The sequence below is a fragment of the Oncorhynchus gorbuscha genome, linkage group LG02 (assembly GCF_021184085.1).
Source record: "Oncorhynchus gorbuscha isolate QuinsamMale2020 ecotype Even-year linkage group LG02, OgorEven_v1.0, whole genome shotgun sequence".
Classification (NCBI taxonomy): Eukaryota; Metazoa; Chordata; class Actinopteri; order Salmoniformes; family Salmonidae; genus Oncorhynchus; species Oncorhynchus gorbuscha.
Window position 1 is genome coordinate 29,010,010 of NC_060174.1, and position 22,005 is coordinate 29,032,014.

A 22,005-nucleotide genomic window follows, 5' to 3' on the forward strand; every position below is an offset into this window, starting at 1 on the left:
CTGTGGCATATTTAATCAATCTACACTCCAAGACTGCTTCCATCACGTGGACTGGGATATGTTCCGTATTGCGTCAGACAACAACATTGACGAATACGCTGATTCGGTGAGCGAGTTCATTAGAACGTGCGTTGAAGATGTCGTTCCCATAGCAACGATTAAAACATTCCCAAACCAGAAACCGTGGATTGATGGCAGCATTCGCGTGAAACAGAAAGCGCGAATCACTGCTTTTAAATTAGGGCAAGGTGACTGGAAACATGACCGAATACAAACAGTGTAACTATTCCCTCCGCAAGGCAATCAAACAAGCTAAGCGTCAGTATAGAGACAAAGTAAAATCTCAATTCAACGGCTCAGACACAAGAGGTATGTGGCAGGGTCTACAGTCAATCACGGACTACAGGAAGAAAACCAGCACAGTCACGGACCAGGATGTCTTGCTCCCAGGCAGACTAAATAACTTTTTTGCCCGCTTTGTGGACAATACAGTGCCAATGACACTGCCCGCAACTAAAACATGCGGACTCTCCTTCACTGCAGCCGACGTGAGGAAAACATTTAAACGTGTCAACCCTCGCAAGGCTGCAGGCCCAGACGGCATCCCCAGCCGCGCCCTCAGAGCATGCGCAGACCAGCTGGCTGGTGTATTTACGGACATATTCAATCAATCCCTATCCCAGTCTGTTGTTCCCACATGCTTCAAGAGGGCCACCATTGTTCCTGTTCCCAAGAAAGCTAAGGTAACTGAGCTAAACGACTACCGCCCCGTAGCACTCACTTCCGTCATCATGAAGTGCTTTGAGAGACTAGTCAAGGACCATATCACCTCCACCCTACCTGACACCCTAGACCCACTCCAATATGCTTACCGCCCAAATAGGTCCACAGACGATGCAATCTCAACCACACTGCACACTGCCCTAACCCATCTGGACAAGAGGAATACCCATGTGAGAATGCTGTTCATCGACTACAGCTCAGCATTCAACACCATAGTACCCTCCAAGCTCGTCATCAAGCTCGAGACCCTGGGTCTCGACCACGCCCTGTGCAACTGGGTACTGGACTTACTGACGGGCCGCCCCCAGGTGGTGAGGGAAGGCAACAACATCTCCACCCCGCTGATCCTCAACACTGGGGCCCCACAAGGGTGCATTCTGAGCCCTCTCCTGTACTCCCTGTTCACCCACGACTGCGTGGCCACGCACGCCTCCAACTCAATCATCAAGTTTGCGGACGACACAACAGTGGTAGGCTTGATTACCAACAACGACGAGACGGCCTACAGGGAGGAGGTGAGGGCCCTCGGAGTGTGGTGTCAGGAAAATAACCTCACACTCAACAAAACTAAGGAGATGATTGTGGACTTCAGGAAACAGCAGAGGGAACACCCCCCTATCCACATCGATGGAACAGTAGTGGAGAGGGTAGTAAGTTTTAAGTTCCTCGGCGTACACATCACAGACAAACTGAATTGGTCCACCCACACAGACAGCATCGTGAAGAAGGCGCAGCAGCGCCTATTCAACCTCAGGAGGCTGAAGAAATTTGGCTTGTCACCAAAAGCACTCACAAACTTCTACAGATGCACAATTGAGAGCATCCTGTCGGGCTGTATCACCGGCTGGTACGGCAACTGCTCCGCCCTCAACCGTAAGGCTCTCCAGAGGGTAGTGAGGTCTGCACAACGCATCACCGGGGGCAAACTACCTGCCCTCCAGGACACCTACACCACCAGATGTCACAGGAAGGCCATAAAGATCATCAAGGACAACAACCACCCGAGCCACTGCCTGTTCACCCCACTATCATACAGAAGGCGAGGTCAGTACAGGTGCATCAAAGCTGGGACCGAGAGACTGAAAAACAGCTTCTATCTCAAGGCCATCAGACTGTTAAACAGCCACCACTAACATTGAGTGGCTGCTGCCAACACACGGACTCAACTCCAGCCACTTTAATAATGGGAATTGATGGGAAATGTCAAATATATCACTAGCCACTTTAAACAATGCTACCTTATATAATGTTACATACCCTATATTATTCATATCATATGCATATGTATATACTGTACTCTATATCATCCACTGCATCCTTATGTAATACATGTATCACTAGCCACTTTAACTACGCCACTTTGTTTACATACTCACCTCATATGTATATACTGCACTCAATACCATCTACTGTATCTTGCCTATGCCGCTCGGTACCATCACTCATTCATATATCTTTATGTACATATTCTTTATCCCTTACACTTGTGTCTATAAGGTAGTAGTTTTGGAATTGTTAGCTAGATTACTTGTTGGTTATTACTGCATTGTCGGAACTAGAAGCACAAGCATTTCGCTACACTCACACATGGTTAGCAGATGTTAGTGCATGTGACAAATAAAATTTGATTAGATTTATTGCCTTACCTTTCTAATGTTACTACATTTGTAAACACTGTATATAGATTTTTCTATTGTGTTATTGTACGTTTGTTTATCCCATGTGTAACTGTATTGTTTGTGTCGCACTGCTTTACTTGATCTTGGCCAGGTCGCAGTTGTAAATGAGAACTTGTTCTCAACTGGCTGATCTGGTTAATTAAAAAATATATATATATATTTTTAAATGTTACGAAAGCTGTATCGCAAGTGATGATTATTGATGTTTTGTAAATGTTAAAACACAGCGTCGGGATTGTAGTTCACATGAGGTGATCGTGGGCTAAGCTAATGGTTGAAAACTGTAGGAAGAAGGCAGAATGCCGCCTGCAAAATCATGTAAATGTTCCTTACAACACAATGTTCCTTACAACATTAAATTACACTTGAAACTTACTCTACCGCTTGTCTGTGCGGTTTGTCCTTCAGCAGCTTTTAATTTGAGACTAATAATCCACAGGAAAGTATTGTTAATCCAACTTTTTAGAGCGCCTGTACCAGAGTTTCCATTAGGAAGATGTGGCGCTGGACAATGTGACCAGGAAGATTTGAATTTACTGGCCCTTTGAGAAATGTAAGCATATGCATTGGGTGCATAACCCATTAGGGCGTCCATCCACGGTGCTCAGAATGACCTGAATCCCATTTGGACTATTTTCAAACACTTACCAAAATGCAATTCGCAGGAAAACACCATTCTAAACCTGCGCACCTGATAGTGATTTCATACGTGACAGAGATGAAAATCTGTTCAAAACTTAGAAAGAGGGGGATTCTAAAGATGCAACAACCAGGATTGTGCCTTTGGGTTCTGGACAACGAAAGAAAGTTGATATGAGCACCAATAGAACAGGAGATAAATGGCATAATGGTGGGTCCAATAAGGAAGTAAATGGAAATTAATGTCAAAACTATATAATATCCTGCCTATACAGCAATAAATAAAATAATTCAAAATACTTCACCAGAAAGCATGACTGAGCCACAGAGGAATCGAGGATCATTAATTTCTATAAAAAATTTATGTGGATTGTTTCAAATCACAAGCTCGTAAGCCTATGCTCAATTGGGAAGCCTGCAATTTGGGCAGGGCGGGTGGCAATAGGCCTATCTGATTGAGTTGCAAATGTCAGTGAAAGGCATCTAACGTGTGAAGATGTGTCTTGAGTAAAATGTTGAGACATGGGCAGGTGTGGCAAAATAAGTGAGTCTCTCAGCTGTCTCCCGCCAATTCGTACGCATTCCTTGTTTCATTGTTTCTCTGTCCTGATAATGTCGAGCGAGTTCTGATAATGTTGAGGGAGTGCACGCGCCTGAGCAAGCATAGAAGTACCTTGGCCTGCCGTGCAGAAATGTAGGAAAGTGTTTATTTTTAACATCCATTGTGAATGACAATATATTAAAACTAAAGTTTCTCACAACTATTTGAAAAACTTTCCAACAATCCCCCTCTATAATAACCAATCCACTGTGTGACAGAACAACGTTATAGGCCCCTACTACTGCATTGGTCTATAGGCTGAGTTCCATGAGCTTATTTCTTTAGCCGCCAATGGATCACGGTGTATTAATGTGTCCGTATGGCAGAGGCTGGTGATCTCGCGTTAGTTGACTTTAACTTTTAGATTTTCATGTTATGAAAACATATTTTTATCATTAACCATGTGAAAATGATTGAGAAACAAAAGCAATATGAAACTGTTCCACAAAAATGTGCATATGAAAATCAACTGGCACGCAGAATGGTAGGATAAATTGTATTCCTCCCCAAACTTGAAACTCATGTACCTCCTTTGAAGAATTGCCTCCAAGTTTCCATGGTCAGATTTAGCCTACAGGCTACTTTGAAGCAAGGTAAGACATGGCTCATAATATGAAAGAAAACATTCAGGTTTCGGAATACATAATGCCTCCAGCTCGCATTGTATAGTGGTGGGTGACGCACTGATAGCTTGTTGCCTATGCACTTGAATGTTGAATGGGATGTGCAGTTCAATTACCAGTTGAGAAATAAAAATGACTATTTTACAAAACTGTTTAACACACGATTGCATTTAGAGTTGTTGTGCAAAATCTTTTGCCAAGATAACCCATCCACCTGACAGGTGTGGCATATTCCACTGGATGTCATAAGGTGAATGCACCAATTTGTAAGTCGCTCTGGATAAGAGCGTCTGCTAAATGACTTAAATGTAAATGTAAATATCAAGAAGCTGATTAAACAGCATCATTAAACAGGTGCACCTTGTGCTGGTGACAATAAAAGGCCACCCTAAAATGTGCAGTTTTGTCACATAACAATGCCACAGGTGTCAAGTTGAGATAGCATGCAATTGACAAGCTGACTGCGGGAATGTCCACCAGAGCTGTTGCCAGAGAATTTAATGTTTATTTCTCTACCATAAGCCACCACCAGTCATTTTAGAAAATTTGGCAGTATGTCCAACCAGTTTCACAACAGCAGACCACGTGGAACCACACCAGCCCAGGACCTCCACACATCCGGCTTCTTCACCTGCGGGATCGTCTGAGGCCAGACACCCGATGAAACTGAGGAGTATTTCTGTCTGTAATAAAGCCCTTTTGTGGGGAAAATCTCATTCTGATTGGCTGGGCCTAACTCCCCAGTGTGTGGGCCTATGCCCTCCCAGGCCCACCCATGGCTGTGACCCTGCCCAGTCATGTGAAATGTATAGATTAAGGCCTAATGAGTTTTAGACAATTTACTGATTTCCTTATTAGGAACTGGAACACAGTAAAATTGTTGAAATAGTTGCGTTCATATATTGGTTTAGTATAAATACCTGCAGACTTCAGACATGAGTTTGTTCATGACCGAAGGCATGTGCACAAGACTGAAGTGCACGCAAATTAACTGAAGTATGTAAGCATTTGATTTTGCACAGAACGCTGTAGTGGGAAGATGGCGGAAGTGGATGATGAGTTCGAATTAAGCAGCGCGTCGAGTAAATTTGGTGAAGACGAATGTTCTGAATGGACAACAGTAATATTGCAAACTGGAACAAAAAGGAAATTGCCTAAAATTGGAGTGGAGGATACGTGTGTAAATGATAATGAATCGCTTCTTTTTGGGATGTGTTTGTTGAGTAAGAATGCATATGTGGGAAACCTGTTTGAGGTGTTAAATGGTGAAGTATGTGCTTGGATAAGAGTCTTTCAGAGTGGCCAGGAGTGGTCTTATTTTGATTATTTGTATTTCTGAAGAGCAGAGGAAGATTGCAGTGGGCCTCAAAAGAATCCAGAAAACATTAGTTTGGCGTTTGGAACTTTGTAGTAGAGCACCCGTTGAATACCTGAAGAGAATTCCTGGCGTGGTTTGTGCCCAGCGTCTGACCTGCTGGGTGAATGGAGAAAAGAAAGTCTGTCGGTCCTGTTGTTTTTTGATAAAGAGCAAATACCTACGCATGTGAAGCTTGGATATGTAAGATATGCCGTAAGAGCATTCACCCCAAACCACTGCAGTGTAAGAATTGTAAAGGATTTGGCCATGTTTCAAGTGTGTGTAGACAAACAGAGTATACTGAAGAACGGAGTGTAGAAGGACAACGTTGTTGCAATTGTGGTGGGGATCATGATCCGGAGTGCCTTGCAAGGGTGAAGGAAATTGAGGTGGCAAAAGTTAGAGCGCTCAATCAAATATCCTATGTGGAGGTGAAAAATTGAGAAAACAAGTGATGCTAGTGGATACACAACAGCCTGTAGTAAATGTTTACTGCCAGACAAAAGATGTGTTAAAAGGGTGTATTTTGGGGGATTACGTGATGCAGCAAAGCTAGAAAGAAGTGACCGAGAACTCCAGATAAATCTTTAAACAAACTTATCCTAAAACTTGGTAACTTTATCCATACTGATTACTACATTGTAGCCATGAGTGGTGATATGCCTACGAGATAGAAAGGAAAGGGAAGCACCAACAGACCAAGAAACAATGGAAAAAGAACCTCAGGAAGAAGTTAGACTAGCTCACATCTTCAAAGTGATCAAAGAAGGCAATGACAGGGGCACAACATAAAAGGTTAAAGAGGGAATGGGTAGGACAGGTCTTTGCCTCTTCATAAAACACAAAGACACCGGTAGTAGCTGTGTTGATTAATAAGAATTTACTCTGTGTTACAATTTTTTTTTTTGATCCACTGGGATGTTATGTAGGGGTCCATGGCAGAATGCATTCTGAATATTGGACCTTGCTTAATGCATATGCACCTAATTATGATTGTACTTTAATTCAAGATATATTCCTCAAGGTAGCAGAATTTCAGGGAACACTTAGTTTGGGGTGACTTTCATTTTTGCCTGGACACGATTCTGGATAGATCCTCAACTAAAGCAACCTCATTGACTAAGTCCACCAAATGCACTATCATTTATGAAAGACATAGGGAGACAGCTCCACCCACAAGATAGGGATTACTCATTCTACTCTTGCCACCTAACTCTTATACCCGGATTGATTATTTTCTCCTATCAGCACAGGTAACCCATAGTTGTGGAAACTGAGTATTCATCCAGAACTATCTCAGATCATTCTCCCCTCACACTTTCTGTTTGGATGCCAGGCGGAGTTCAAGGGACTTATAGATGGTGCCTAAACCCAACTCTTTTGAAACTGGCAGAATTTTGTCAATTTATCAGAGACCAAATTATGTTTGTCTGTGAAACAAACTGTCCTCTCCCAATAGTTTTGGACTCTGGGATACACAAAAGGCCTTTCTTAGGGGTCAAATCATTTCCTATACCAAAGGTCTTAAAAGGAAATGCACTGCTGAATTGGATGAATTAGAGAATGAAATCTTATTAATACAAAAAGAACACCAAAAATGTGTCTCTAAAGAAACATACCGCTCGCTCATTGGTGAATAAAAAACTAAAATATAATAACAAAACTGAAACTCATTCTTAGAACTAGGCAAAGACATTATGAATTGGGGGAGAACACACACAAAGTGTGTGACAGAAAAGCTGAGAATTTGAGAACCATCAACTCTATTGAAATAGAGAACGGTCAAGTGTCTCACAACCCGGAAGATAATGATTAATTTAAACAATACTATTCTAAGTTATACACTTCTGATGGAACGGAACCAGCAATGAGACACATTTCTGTCTACTATTGATCTACCGTACCTCACACAGGAAGACCAAAACTAACTAGATTGCCCCTTCACAGAACTCGAAAAGGCAATTTCTTTGCCACAATCCAGCAAATCACCAGGAGACGATGGCTTTAAGGAGTAAGGATTTGCTTATTCCACTCGATGGATGTTCTAACTTTAGCAGCTGAGACGCAGAGCCTACCGGACTCCTTTTCCACAGCTATTATAACAGTTACACATACAAAAATAAAGATCCTCTACAATGCTCTTCCTATAGGCCGATCTCGCTCCTCAATGATGACTATAAATCGATTTCTAAGACGATGGCTAATAGATTAGGACCATATTTGGCCAACCTGATTAATACCGATCAAACAGGCTTCATACAGAAAAGATCCTCCACCAATAATTTCAAAGGTTATTCAATGTAATTCACATGGCCAGTGTGAGGAGCGATCCTAGTATAGCAGTAACTCTAGACCCTGAAAAGGCCTTTGATAGGCTGGAGTGGCCATACCTATTCAAGGTACTTGCTAAATTTAACTTTGGTCCTCTGTTTGTCAACTGGGGTAAGACTTTATACTATAAACCGCAAGCCAAGATCAAAACTAATGGCATGATGTCAGCCACATTCCCAATCTTTAGAGGTAGTAGACAGGGCTGTTCACTTTCCCCACTCCTTTTTGTGCTAGCTATTGAACCTCTGGCGGAGGCCATAAGAACGGATCCTGCCATAAAGGGCTTTCAGGTGGGCCAGATAACGCATAGGATCACATTGTTTGCAAACTACATTATTTTGTTCCTCTCTGACTCGACCCATCAAAACTACAGACGCTTTGGGGTACATACAGCTAGCTCTATATCAGGTTACAAAGTCAACATGGACAAAAGTGAAATGCTTCCACTGACTCGCTTTGACTATAGCATCTGTGAATAAATGGATCCCTTCAGATGGTTGCCACAGGGGTTCAAATGTCTAGGAATTAAAGTAGATAATGACTTAAGAAATTTGTACAAGCTTAACTACTCTGTCTTGGTTCAGAAGGTGGTGGATGAGTTGAATAGATGGACAGATCTGACTCTCACATTATTTGGGAGAATTAGCTGTATTAAGATGAACGTTCTACCTATTTCAATCTTTACCCATATCCCTACCCAAGAGTTTCTTTAACAAGACCATAAGACAATTTGTAAGGGTGAGCCTGGACAAATTAACGTGGGATTATAGTCTAGGAGGTCTACGCCTACCAATTTTTAAGATATGTTATTGGGGAGCGCAAATTAGATTAATTTCATTACTATTTGAAAATGAACCAGCCCCATCTTCGACTGAGATGGAAATGTTCTTAATTTAGAGGTTGGGAGTAGAGGTCGACCGATGATTTTTCAAAGCTGATACCGATTATTGGAGGACCAAATAAAATCTGATACCAATATATATATATATATATAATAAATGACAATTACAACAATACTGAATGAACAATTAACTTTTTTTAAACTTAATATAATACATAAATAAAAACCATTTAGTCTCAAATAAATAATGAAACATGTTCAATTTGGTTTAAATAATGCAAAAACACAATGTTGGAGAAGAAAGTAAAAGTGCAATATGTGCCATGTAAAAAGCTAAAGTTTAAGTGCCTTGCTCAGAACATGAGAACATATGAAAGCTGGTGGTTCCTTTAATATTCCCAGTTAAGAAGTTTTAGGTTGTAGTTATTATAGGAATTATAGGACTATTTCTCTCTATACCATTTGTATTTCATATACCTTTGACTATTGGATGTTCTTATAGGCACTTTAGTATTGCCAGCCTAATCTCGGGAGTTGATAGGCTTGAAGTCATAAACAGCGCTGTGCATCCCAGCATTGCTAAGAGCTGCTGTTTGAATGAATGCTTACGAGCCTGCTGCTGCCTACCACTGCTCAGTCAGACTGTGTTACAACTAGTTATGAACCTGCCGTTGCATGCCACTAGCTTAGCTATAGTTAGCTTGCTAAAGTGCTAGCTTGCTTTGTACCTGTAAACAAACTGATTCTTAAATGTGTAATTCGTATTATTGTTGTTAGCCTGGGACACAATATCGGGAGTCTAATACACAGACTCCCGATGTTGTTGTGGGCAGTCATCAAAATCAGTTATTCTAGGCTTTCCACACTAGTTAGCTAGCCAGCCTAGTTGCTCATCGTGCCAAGGGGGCATGTGCGCGCTGGTTTAGATTCAGCGGTCATTGCGTAGTTGCATGCATCTTGATGCAGGTAGTTCGCAAATGCGTTTTTGTTAAATCATCAAGTTAAAGTAGGCTATGATTCGATGATAAATTAACAGGCACCACATTGATTATATGCAACGCAGAACAAGCTAGTTAACCTAGTAATATCATCAACCATGTGTAGTTAACTAGTGATTATGTGAAGATTGATTGCTTTTTTACAAGGTAAGTTTAATGCTAGCATCTTACCATGGCTCCTTGCAGCCACAAGGTAATTTTGGTGCTGCACTTGCGCAACAGGTGGTCAAGCCTGCCCACAGTCTCCTCGTGGATTGCAATGTAATCGGCCATAATCGGCGCGTACAAAAAGGCTGATTACCGATTGTTAAAATGAAAATGTTTTTAAAAAAGTTTTCTCAATCGGCCCTAATTTAACAGCCATGCCGATTAATCGGTTGACCTCTAGTTGGGAGTAATATTATGTACAAGTGGAACCCCAAGACTATATCAACAAAAACTATCAATCCCTGTACCATCAATTTAGTAAGATATTGGTATGAAATTCATAAGTTATTTGGTCTGAAACAAGACTTGTCACCCAAAACACCCCGGTGGCAAAACAGACTCCTGCCAATGATCTTGGATAACAACATGTTTCAACAGCGGCATGAGAAGGGAATAACAGATTTAGAACATTGTTATATAAATGGGGTACTTATGTCATTTGAGCAACTATAAAAGAAATACCAGTTGTCCAATAATCATTTATTTTGTTATTTACAGTTTTTTTTTTTACTCAGATGACTTTACCAAACCTATCAAAAATAGAACTACTCCATGATAACAATGACACATATATTTAAATCCAGAGAGTACTCATTGCTATTGCAACAATGCCCAAAACTAGATGTACATAACGAGAGAGCGATGGGAATCCGATTTGAATACTACAATTGATGAGGGTCTATGGTCAGACTTATGCCAAGATAGTGTGTGAGCGACCATCAAATCTAGACTTATACAGTGGGGCAAAAAAGTATTTAGTCAGCCACCAATTCTGCAAGTTGTCCCACTTAAAAAGATGAGAGGTGCCTGTCATTTTCATCATAGGTGCACTTCAAATATGAAAGACAAAATGAGAAAAAGAAATCCAGAATATCACATTGTAGGATTTTTAATGAATTTATTAGCAAATGGTGGAAAATTAGTATTTGGTCACCTGCAAACAAGCAAGATTTCTGGCTCTCACAGACCTGTAACAACTTCTTTAAGAGGCTCCTCTGTCCTCCACTCATTACCTGTATGTATTAATGGCACCTGTTTGAACTTGTTATCAGTATAAAAGACACCTGTCCACAACCTCAAACAGTCACACTACAAAACTCCACTATGGCCAACACCAAAGAGCTGTCAAAGGACACCAGAAACAAAATTGTAGACCTGCACCAGGCTGGGAAGACAATCTGCAATAAGTAAGCAGCTTGGTTTGAAGAAATCAACTGTGGGAGCAATTATTAAGAAATGGAAGACATACAAGACCACTGATAATCTCCCTCGATCTGGGGATCCACGCAAGATCTCACCCCGTGGGGTCAAAATGATCACAAGAACAGTGAGCAAAAATCCCAGAACCACACGGGGGGACCTAGTGAATGACCTGCAGAGAGCTGGGACCAAAGTAACAAAGCCTACCATCAGTAACACACTACGCCGCCAGGGACTCAAATCCTGCAGTGCCAGACTTGTCCCCCTGCTTAAGCCAGTACATGTCCAGGCCCATCTGAAGTTTGCTAGAGAGCATTTGGATGATCCAGAAGAAGGTTGGGAGAATGTCACAGTCAGATGGAAACCAAAATATACCTTTTTGATAAAGACTCAACTCGCGTGTTTGGAAGACAAAGAATGCTGAGTTGCATCCAAAGAACACCATACTTTCTGTGAAGCATGGGGGTGGAAACATCATGCTTTGGGTTTTTCTGCAAAGGGACCAGGATGACTGATCCGTGTAAAGGAAAGAATGAATGGGGCCATGTATTGTGAGATTTTGAGTGAAAACCTCCTTCCATCAGCAAGGGCATTGAAGATGAAACGTGGTTGGGTCTTTCAGCATGACAACGATCCCAAACACACTGCCCGGGCAACGAAGGAGTGGCTTCGTAAGAAGCATTTCAAGGTCCTGGAGTAGCCTAGCCAGTCTACAGATCTCAACTCCATAGAAAATCTTTGGAGGGAGTTGAAAGTCCGTGTTGCCCAGCAACAGCCCCAAAACAGCACTGCTCTAAAGGAGATCTGCATGGAGGAATGGGCCAAAATACCAGCAACAGTGTGTGAAAACCTTTGACCTGTCATTGCCAACAAAGGGTATATAACAAAGTATTGAGAAACTTTTGTTATTGACCAAATACTTACTTTCCACCATAATATGCAAATAAATACATTTAAAATCCTACAATGAGATTTTCTGGATTTTTTTCTCTCATTTTGTCTGTCATAGTTGAACTGTACCTATGATGAAAATTACAGGCCTCATCCTTTTAAGTGGGAGAACTTGCACAATTGGTGGCTGACTAAATTTTTTTTTTGCCTCACTGTAGATATAACCTTGAAATATCAGAAATGTGTTTTAGATGTGGAAAAACAGAAGGCGCTTTTTTGCATTCTACTTGGCAGTGTACTAAATGACAAGCCTTCTGGCATGATGTTTGTGACACCCTGGTCTTTATTATAGAGGTCCCTGTCCCACTTGACCCTGAAATATGCATTCTGGGTAACTTCAAATGTAATTTTGAGGAATCATTTGAAAATCAAATTTACAGAAAAATCATCCTTGCCAGAAAATGTGTTGCATTGACATGGAAATCGGATTCCCCTCTCCTAATTACAAGATGTCTCTCTGAAATGAGTAAGTGTATTCCTATGGAGACGATTACCTATGCTTTAAGAAATCAATTCAACCACTTTCTGAAAATATGGCAACCCTTCCTGGACTATATGGAAACACTTCCATTGAGGTTGGTGGATGTGAGCTTGTAGATCAATGTAGCTATTGTCTCTCTGTAATGTACTGTTTATATTGCTTTGTGCATATGTTGGTATCTCTTGTCATTTGTCTTATTTAGTCATTATTATTATTATTACTATTCCAATTTAACTCATTTGTATTTTGCCATTGTTTTAATGTATTTTTTTAAGGGGGGGGGGTGTTGATTTACCTTTTCTCGTAGTACTTACTCTTGCCGTGTTGTATTGTTGTGGAATAATTTTAAAAATATATATTTTTTTAAGTGTATTTTGTTGCGTTCATTTCCAGTCAAACTGTACAGCACAAGTCTCAAAGAAGCCAAACAAACGGCACATTATTGTGGCTGCAGCAGAAAGGTTTTTGGGACTCAAGGACTTTACATCGGAAGACATGATAAGAGCGTCTGCTAAATGACTTAAATGTAAATGTAAATGTACTGGCGGCGGAAGACCCGCCCTCCCAGGTTCCGCTGGAGTCTGTGTAGGATTCAGATCTGTTTTATTGATTTTTAACAGAAAGTTGTTGGATTTCTTTTTTGGGAGTTCAGTTTTGGGGGACTCATATTTCCCTCCCGCATAGGAGGTTGTGGGATGCACATTAAATTGTGGGGATCGCCAATATCATAGATGACTATGATTTTGCATGTGCCAGAAATTTCTACTGCAGTACCCGTGCTTGAAAAAGTCTGGTAAACAATACTTTCCTGTGGACATTTTATCTCAAATTTCAACCATCTGAAGTACCAACACCACCGGACAACCGGTAGAGTAAGTTCAAATGTAATTTTATTAAACATTCTGGCTTGTAAGTAACATTTAGACGATTTTGCTCTCATTAGTTTCACCCTGTATATAACGTAAACGTACAAATATGCATAACCGCGACATTCAAACAAGGCTACAAAGAAAACTAATGGGACTGTAGGGACTGTGTTGACCTCAAAATCGGGGGTGTGAACTAGGTTTCTATTCAAGCGTTGATCGACATGGTAATGCCTCTATAGTATTGGAGAAAAGTTGAAAAAAAAACACACCCTCCATTACATCGTGGCGTGTCATGTCGTAACGTACAGCACGCATAAAGCAACTATTTCTGTCTTACAATCTCTCCACCAGGTGTATCACTTCTCTCATCGTTTAAAAACAAGAACTGGACAGTGACGGAGTAAGGGGGGATACCTAGTCATTTTTTGCATCATCATTGCATGTGATCATCATTCTCAAAGCCGCCGCTTACGTCTAAGATCACTTTAGCACCGCCCTAAAATCCCGATTCAAATTCGACACAAACCTTCAAATAGGTATGTAATGACACATTATATAAAAACACTTTATAGTGTTTTATTTACATTTTAGAGGCGATAAAGTTGGACAGATCCCACCCGCCATTTTTAAAAAGACCCGACGGGGCTCATTGCCTGCTAGAATTATGCAGAAACGGGCAGCGTTTAGGACATGTAATTGATTATGTTGGAAAGGGGAGAAATTGTGCTTTGCGATGGTATTGACATTACAGTTAATCTGGAAGTATTACGTTTTGGGAGCGCTAAAATAAGGGCAATTGTACGGACCAAGGCGATGTACGAGTTTACGTTACCAATTAATTGTGTATTACACAAAATGTAACCTGATTGTTCGGTTGAGCGTCGTATATATCTTTCGAAACGTACATTTTGTAAATAACATGATAATTGTGTTGTCGAGATGGACTGGTCAGTGTTCATTATTCTGCCATAGCATGTGAATGTCATTTTTCTGTTTGGAGCCTTTTGCTCTGTTATCCACAATGTCGGCGTAAATAACTGACATAGCGTTTCACCTAGTTGTGACTTTTCTGCAAACTACTTGCATCAAGATGCATGCAGCCACGCAATGACAGCTGAATCGAAACCAGCGCGCGCATGCCCCCTTGGCACGATGAGCAACTAGGCTGGCTAGCTAACTAGCGTGGAAAGCCTAGAATAATTGACTTTGATGACTGCCCACAACAACATCGGGAGTCTGTGTATTAGACTCCCGATATTGTGTCCCAAAGCTAACAACACTAATACGAATTACACATTTAAGAATCAGTTCGTTTACAGGTACAAAGCAAGCTAGCACTTTAGCAAGTTAACTATAGCTAAGCTAGTGACATGCAACGGCAGGTTCATAACTAGTTGTAACGCGTATTAGCTGGGTAACTTACATGAATCCTAGATAGCAAATGATCCTTTCCTGTTCCACAAATAGTAGTTTTGACAGTTGTTTTCACTCTTTTGTGCTCATCTCATTTGTTTTCCAGTCGGACATACATTTTACCCCGGCACGTCTGAGGTTTAGTCTGATTGGATGAGGCCTCGTTTTATTCTTCTTCGATGAGGTTTAATAGCGGTTGGCATCCAATACATGTTGTAATACCGCCACCTACTAGACTGGAGTATAAACCCCGTATACATTGCTTGAAATAAATACATGACAAATAAACAAGTACCCTCCGATCTAACAGTAAACTCACAAAAAAATATATTTAAAACACCCCATCCCACTATTAATCTATTTAGTCCTAGTTCAGGCCAACACCCTGCAACTCTGCAGTATTTTGTTTGTTTTAGTACTATTTTTTACGTTATTGGCTCAGGAATTGTTTTGTGTCATTACATACAGCCAGGAAGATAACCGACCAGAACTTCCAGCATTACGACTAGGATTACGACTTCCCTGGAGTGGATCCTTTGTTTGCTCTCCCCAGAACAATATAACTTATTCCAGAGGCTGACCCAAAACAACACCGGCGGAGAAGAGGTACTCGAGTCGTTCTTCTGGTACGATTTAGTAAGCGTGCACACCACCCACTGCTCCCGAGTATTTTACTCACTAATGTCGAATCTCTGGATAATAAAATTGATGAGCTCAAGGCGAGAGTTGCTTTTCAGAGAGACACCAGTGATTGTAACATACTTTCCTTCACGGAAACATGGCTCTCTCGAGATACACTGTCTGACTCTGTAAAGCCAGTTGGGTTCTCAGTACATTACGCCAACTGGAACAAATATATCTCTGGGAAGAAGAAGGGTGGAGGTATATATTTTATGATTAACGACTTATGGTGTAACTGTAATAGTATACAGAAACTTAAGTCTCCTCCCAGCGGATACCATGACTGCCCTCAAAGAATTTCACTGTACTTTATGCAAACTGGAAACCACATATCCCGAGGCTGCATTTATCGTAGCTGGGGATTTTAACAAAGCAAATTTGAGGAAAAGGCTCCCGAAATTCTATCAACATATTGATTATTGTACTCACGCTGCTAGAACCCTCAACCATTGCTATACTACCTTCCAGAATACATATACGGCCCTCCATTCAGCAAATCGGACCACGATTCCATCTTGCTCCTCCCCTCCTATAGGCAGACACTCAAACAGGAAGCACCCATGGTAAGGACTATTTCAACACTGGTCTGACCAATCGGAAACCATGCTTCAAGAATGTTTTTATCACGTGGACTGGGATATGTTCAGAGTAGCTTGAGGAAATAATATTGACACATATACCGATACGGTGAATCAGTTTATCAGGAAGTGCATGTATAGGAGATGTTGTACCCATTGTGACTATTAAAACCTACCCCAAACAGAAACCGTGGATAGATGGGAGCATTCGTGCAAAACTGAAAGCGCGAACCACCACATTTAAGCAGGGCAAGAAGACTGTGGTGGCAGGTAGCCTAGTGGTTAGCGTGTTGGGCCAGCAACCAAAAGGTTGGTAGATCGAATCCCCGAGCTGACAAGGTCAAGATTTGTCATTCTGCCCCTGAACAAGGCAGTTAACCCACTGTTCCTAGGCTGTCATTGTAAGTAAGAATTTGTTCTTAACTGACTTGCCTAGTTAAATAAAGTTTAGAAAATAAATGTGAAATATGGAAGAACACAAGCAGTATAGTTATTCCCTCCGCAAAGCAATCAAGCAGGCTAAACATCGGTATAGGGATAAAGTTGAGTCCCAGTTCAATGGCTCAGACACATGACATATGTGGCAGGGTCTACAAACAATAACAGATTATAAAAGGAAATCCAGCCATGTTGGGGACAGGCTGAACACCTTTTCGCTCGCTTTGAGGATAATACAGTACCACCGACGTGGCCCGCTATCAAGGACTTCTCCGTGACCGACGTAAGACATTTAAGTGTGTTAACCCTCGAAAGGCTGCCAGACCTGATGGCCATCTTGAAGCATGTGGGTGCTTTGAGAAACAACAGACTGGGATAGGGAGAGATTGAAAATATCTGTGAACACACCAGCCAGCTGGTCTGCGCATGCTCTGAGAACGCAGCGTTCTTAGAGCATGCGCAAACCAGATGGCTTGTAACGTCATTCGTCTGTTTAATGAAGTGAGTCAGACCGAAATGCAGCGTGTAGGTTACTCATGACTTTTAATGACATATATCGCGGTACATGAAATAACTGATATAAGAAAACAACAAACGGAACGTGAACTAATTACAGCCTATCTGGTGACTAACACAGAGACAGGTACAAACACCCACAAAATACAACGCGAACTCAGGCTGCCTAAATACGGTTCCCAATCAGAGACAACGATAAGCAGCTGACTCCAATTGAGAATCGCCTCAGGCAGCCAAGCCTAACTAGACACACCCCTAATCATACACAATCCCAATTATTACAAACCCCAATACGAAAACACAACATATAAACCCATGTCACACCCTGGCTTACCCAAACATATACCAAAAACACAAAATATAATGACCAGGGCGTGACATGGCTGGCAGATCAGCCGGCTGGTGTGTTCACAGATATATTCAATGTCTGCCGAGTGGTGAAGAAGGCTCAACAGCGCCTCTTCAATCTCAGGAGTCTAAAGAAATTTGGCTTAACACCTAAAACCCTCACAAACTTTTACAAATGCACAATTGAGAGCATCCTGTTGGGCTGTATAACTGCCTGGTAGGGCAACTGCACCGCCCATAACCACCAAAGGGTGGTGCGGTCTGCCCAACACATCACTGGGGGCAAACTTCCCACCCTCCTGGACACCTACAGCACCCGATGCCATAGGAAGGCCAAAAGGATAATCAAGGACATCAACCACCCGAGCCACTGCCTGTTCACCCCGCTATCATCCAGAAGGTGAGGTCAGTTCGAGCCCAGGTAGGGGTGAGGAGTTGGTGGTTGAAGATATCCCTCTAGTGGTGTGGGAGCTGTGCTTTGGCAAAGTGTGTGTGGTTCTATCCTTCCTGTTTGGCCCTGTCCGGGGGTGTCCTCGGATGGGGCCACAGTGTCTCCTGACCCCTCCTGTCTCAGCCTCCAGTATTATGCTGCAGTAGTTTGTGTCGGGGGGGCTAGGGTCAGTTTGTTATATCTGGAGTACTTCTCCTGTCCTATTCGGTGTCCTGTGTGAATCTAAGTGTGCGTTCTCTAATTCTCTCCTTCTCTCTTTCTTTCTCTCTCTCGGCGGACCTGAGCCCTAGGACCATGCCCCAGGACTACCTGACATGATGACTGCTTGCTGTCCCCAGTCCACCTGGCCGTGCTGCTGCTCCAGTTTCAACTGTTCTGCCTTATTATTATTCGACCATACTGATCATTTATGAACATTTGAACATCTTGGCCATGTTCTGTTATAATCTCCACCCGGCACAGCCAGAAGAGGACTGGCCACCCCACATAGCCTGGTTCCTCTCTAGGTTTCTTCCTAGGTTTTGGCCTTTCTAGGGAGTTTTTCCTAGCCACCGTGCTTCTACACCTGCATTGCTTGCTGTTTGGGGTTTTAGGCTGGGTTTCTGTACAGCACTTTGAGATATCAGCTGATGTACGAAGGGCTATATAAATACATTTGATTTTGATTTGAGTACAGGTGCATCAAAGCTGGGACTGAGAGTGTAAAAAACAGCTTCTTTCTCAAGGCCATCTGACTGCTAAACAGCCATCATTAGTACATCAGAGGCTGATTAGGAATCACTGGTCACTTTTAGAAATGGATCACTAGCCACTTTAATAATGTTCTACATCTAGCATTACTCATCTCATATGTATAAACTGCACTTCACACTATTATACGGTATCTTAGTCACTTTTATATTGTTTACATATTGCATTACCCATTTCATATGTGTAACCGATGTGAAATGGCTAGCTAGTTAGCGGGTTGTGCGCTAGTAGCGTTTCAATCGGTGACGTCACTTGCTCTGAGACCTTGAAGTAGTTGTTCCCCTTGCTCTGCAAGGGCCGCGGCTTTTGTGGAGCGATGGATAATGATGCTTCGTGGGTGTCAGTTGTTGTGTGCGGAGGGTCCCTGGTTCAAGCCCAGGTAGGGGTGAGGAGAGGGACGGAAGCTATGCTGTTACATATGTATATAGTGTATTCTATCCTAAACCACTGACTATTAAACAGCCATCTCCAGCACATCAGAGGCTGCTGCCTATAGACATAGATTAGGAATCACTAGCCACTTTAAGGAAATTAAACACTTGGCACTTTAATGTCTCCCATCTTGCATTACTTATCTCATGTGTAAACTGTACTCTGTACTATTCTATGGTATCTTAGTCACTTTACTTGTTTGTAAATATTGCATCACCCATCTCATATGTATATACTGTACTCTATAGTCCAATGCCGCTCTGACATATACATTGCTGTGAAAAAGTATTTGCCCCCTTCCTGATTCGTATTTTTTTGCACGTCACACTTAAAATGTTTCAGATCAAACATTTTAATATTACACAAGAAAACACAAAATGCAGTTAAGTGATCATTTTATTTATTGAGGGAAAAAAAGTTATCCGAACCTTTATGGCCCTATGTGACAAAGTAATTTCCCCCCCTTGTTAAATCATGAATTTACTGTGGTTAATCACATTTTTTGGAAAGCCGAGTTCAATTTCACTAGCCACACCCAGGCCTGATTACTGCCAGACCTGTGGAATCAAGAAATCACTTAAATAGAACCTGTCAGACGAAGTGAAGTAGGCCAAAATATCTCAAAAAGAAAGACATGCCGCAATCCAAAGAAATTCAGGAACAGATGAAACAAAGTAATTGACATCTATCAGTCTGGAAAGGGTTACAAAGCCATTTCTAAAGCGTTGGGACTCCAGCGAACCACGGTGAGAGCCATTATCCACAAATGGAGAAACTTTGGAACAGTGGTGAACCTTCCCAGGAGTGGCCGGCCTACCAAAATTACCCCAAGAGCGCAGCGACGACTCATCCAAGAGGTCACAAAAGAACCCACAACATCTAAAGAACGGCAGGCCTCACTTGCCTCAGTTATGGTCAGTGTTCATGACTCAACCATAAGACACTGGGCAAAAATGGCATCCATGGCAGAGTTCCAAGACGAAAATCACTGCTGACCAAAAAGAACAAAGGCTCGTCTCACCTTTGGCAAAAAAACATCTTGATGATCCCCAAGACTTTTGGGAAAATATTCTGTGGACTGACGAGACAAAAGCTGAACTCTTTGGAAGGTGTGCGTCCCGCTACATCTGGTGTAAAAGTAACACAGCATTACAGAAAAAGAACATACAAACAGTCAAATATGGTGGGGCGGCAGGGTAGCTTAGTGGTTAGAGCGTTGGACTAGTAACCGGAAGGTTCAAACAAGTTCAAACCCCTGAGCTGACAAGGTACAAATCTGTCGTTCTGCCCCTGAACAGGCAGTTAACCCACTGTTCCTAGGCTGTCATTGAAAATAAGAATTTGTTCTTAACTGACTTGCCTAGTTAAATAAAGGTAAAATAAAATGGTGGTGTTAGTGTGATGGTCTGGGGCTGGTTTACTGCTTCAGGACCTGGACGACTTGCTGTGATTGATGGAACCATGAATTCTGCTCTCCAAAAAAATCCCGAAGGCCATCTGTTCGTGACCTCAAGCTGAAGCGCACTTGGGTTCTGCAGCAGAACAATGACCCAAAACACACCAGCTAGTCCAACTCGGAATGGCTTTAAAAAACTAAATTAAGGTTTAAGTGGCCTAGTCAAAGTCCGGACTTGAATCTGATTGAGATGCTGTGGCGTGACCTTAAAGGCGGTTCATGCTCAAACCCTCCAATGTGGCTGAATTAAAACAATTCTGCAAAGAGTGGGCTAAAATTCCTCTATAGCGATGTGAAAGACTCATTGCCAGTAATCGCAAATACTTGATTGCAGTTGTTGCTGCTGAGGGTGGCACAATCAGTTAAGGTTTAGGGGACCATTTTTCCACATAGGGCCATGAAGGTTCGGATAGCTTTTTTCCCCTTAATAAATTAACTTAAACTGCATTTTGTGTTTACTTGGGTTCTCTGTGTAATATTTACATTTGTTTGATCTGAAACATTTAAGTGTGACAAAAGTGCATAAAAAAAGGAAGTCCGGAAGGGGGCAAGTACTTTTTCACTGCACTGTATGTATATATGTATAGGGGCGGCAGGAAGCCTAGTGGTTAGAGAGTTGGGCCAGTAACCAAACGATTGCTAGATCGAATCCCCGAGCTGACGAGGTAAAAATCTGTCGTTCTGCCCCAGAACAAGACATTTAACCCACTGTTCCTAGGCCGTCATTGTAAATAAGAATTTGTTCTTAACTGTCTTGCGTAGTTCATGTTAAATAAAATAAGTCTTAATCCATTCCTTCGATGTACGTGTATTTTGGGTATATGTTGCGAAACTGTTAGATCTTACTTGTTAGATATTACTGCACTGTCGGAGCTTGAAGCACAAGCATTTCGTTACACCCACAATAACATCTGCTAAACACATGTGACCAATAAAATTTGAAAGGGTGGGACCCTACCACTCAACACATCCTGGAATTCTGACGTCAAGAGCTTGCACACCAAAATACCTCTGCAGCTGCCACCACAACCTCAATTTTCTGCACCTTGATCTTCCATCCCTGCAATACAATTGATAACCATTGCTATAAATCTAATCTTACTGAAACATCACTTGTCCTATCGATCTGTACTGGTACAGATCTACTACACGCCACTCTCAGGATCCCTCCCCCTTTACCTATCTTCCTCAGCATGACAACTTCTGCACTATAACCCTGGAAACCTCAACCTGCCATTTCAGATCCCCATTTCCCCACCCCAACAATTAACACATACTACTTTCCCCAATGCTACACATTTGTCTCATGCCCATAAGCTTGACACCTGAAACGTAATGTATTCGGCACAAAGGTTCGAACAGGATAACATTCTATCACTTTG

The 22,005-nt window shown here is 41.9% G+C and overlaps 1 protein-coding gene across 1 annotated transcript in view; it reads right to left on the reverse strand.

Moving 5' to 3' along the window:
• The window catches only part of LOC124000440 (nuclear pore complex protein Nup93-like), a 45,210-nt gene extending 30,077 nt beyond the window's left edge, over window positions 1-15,133 (reverse strand). Inside the window, exon 1 of the mRNA XM_046306796.1 lies at window positions 14,984-15,133. The gene's annotated coding sequence lies outside the window, so the exon portion shown is untranslated. The remainder of the gene's footprint in view (window positions 1-14,983) is intronic.
• Window positions 15,134-22,005: the final 6,872 nt, after the last annotated feature.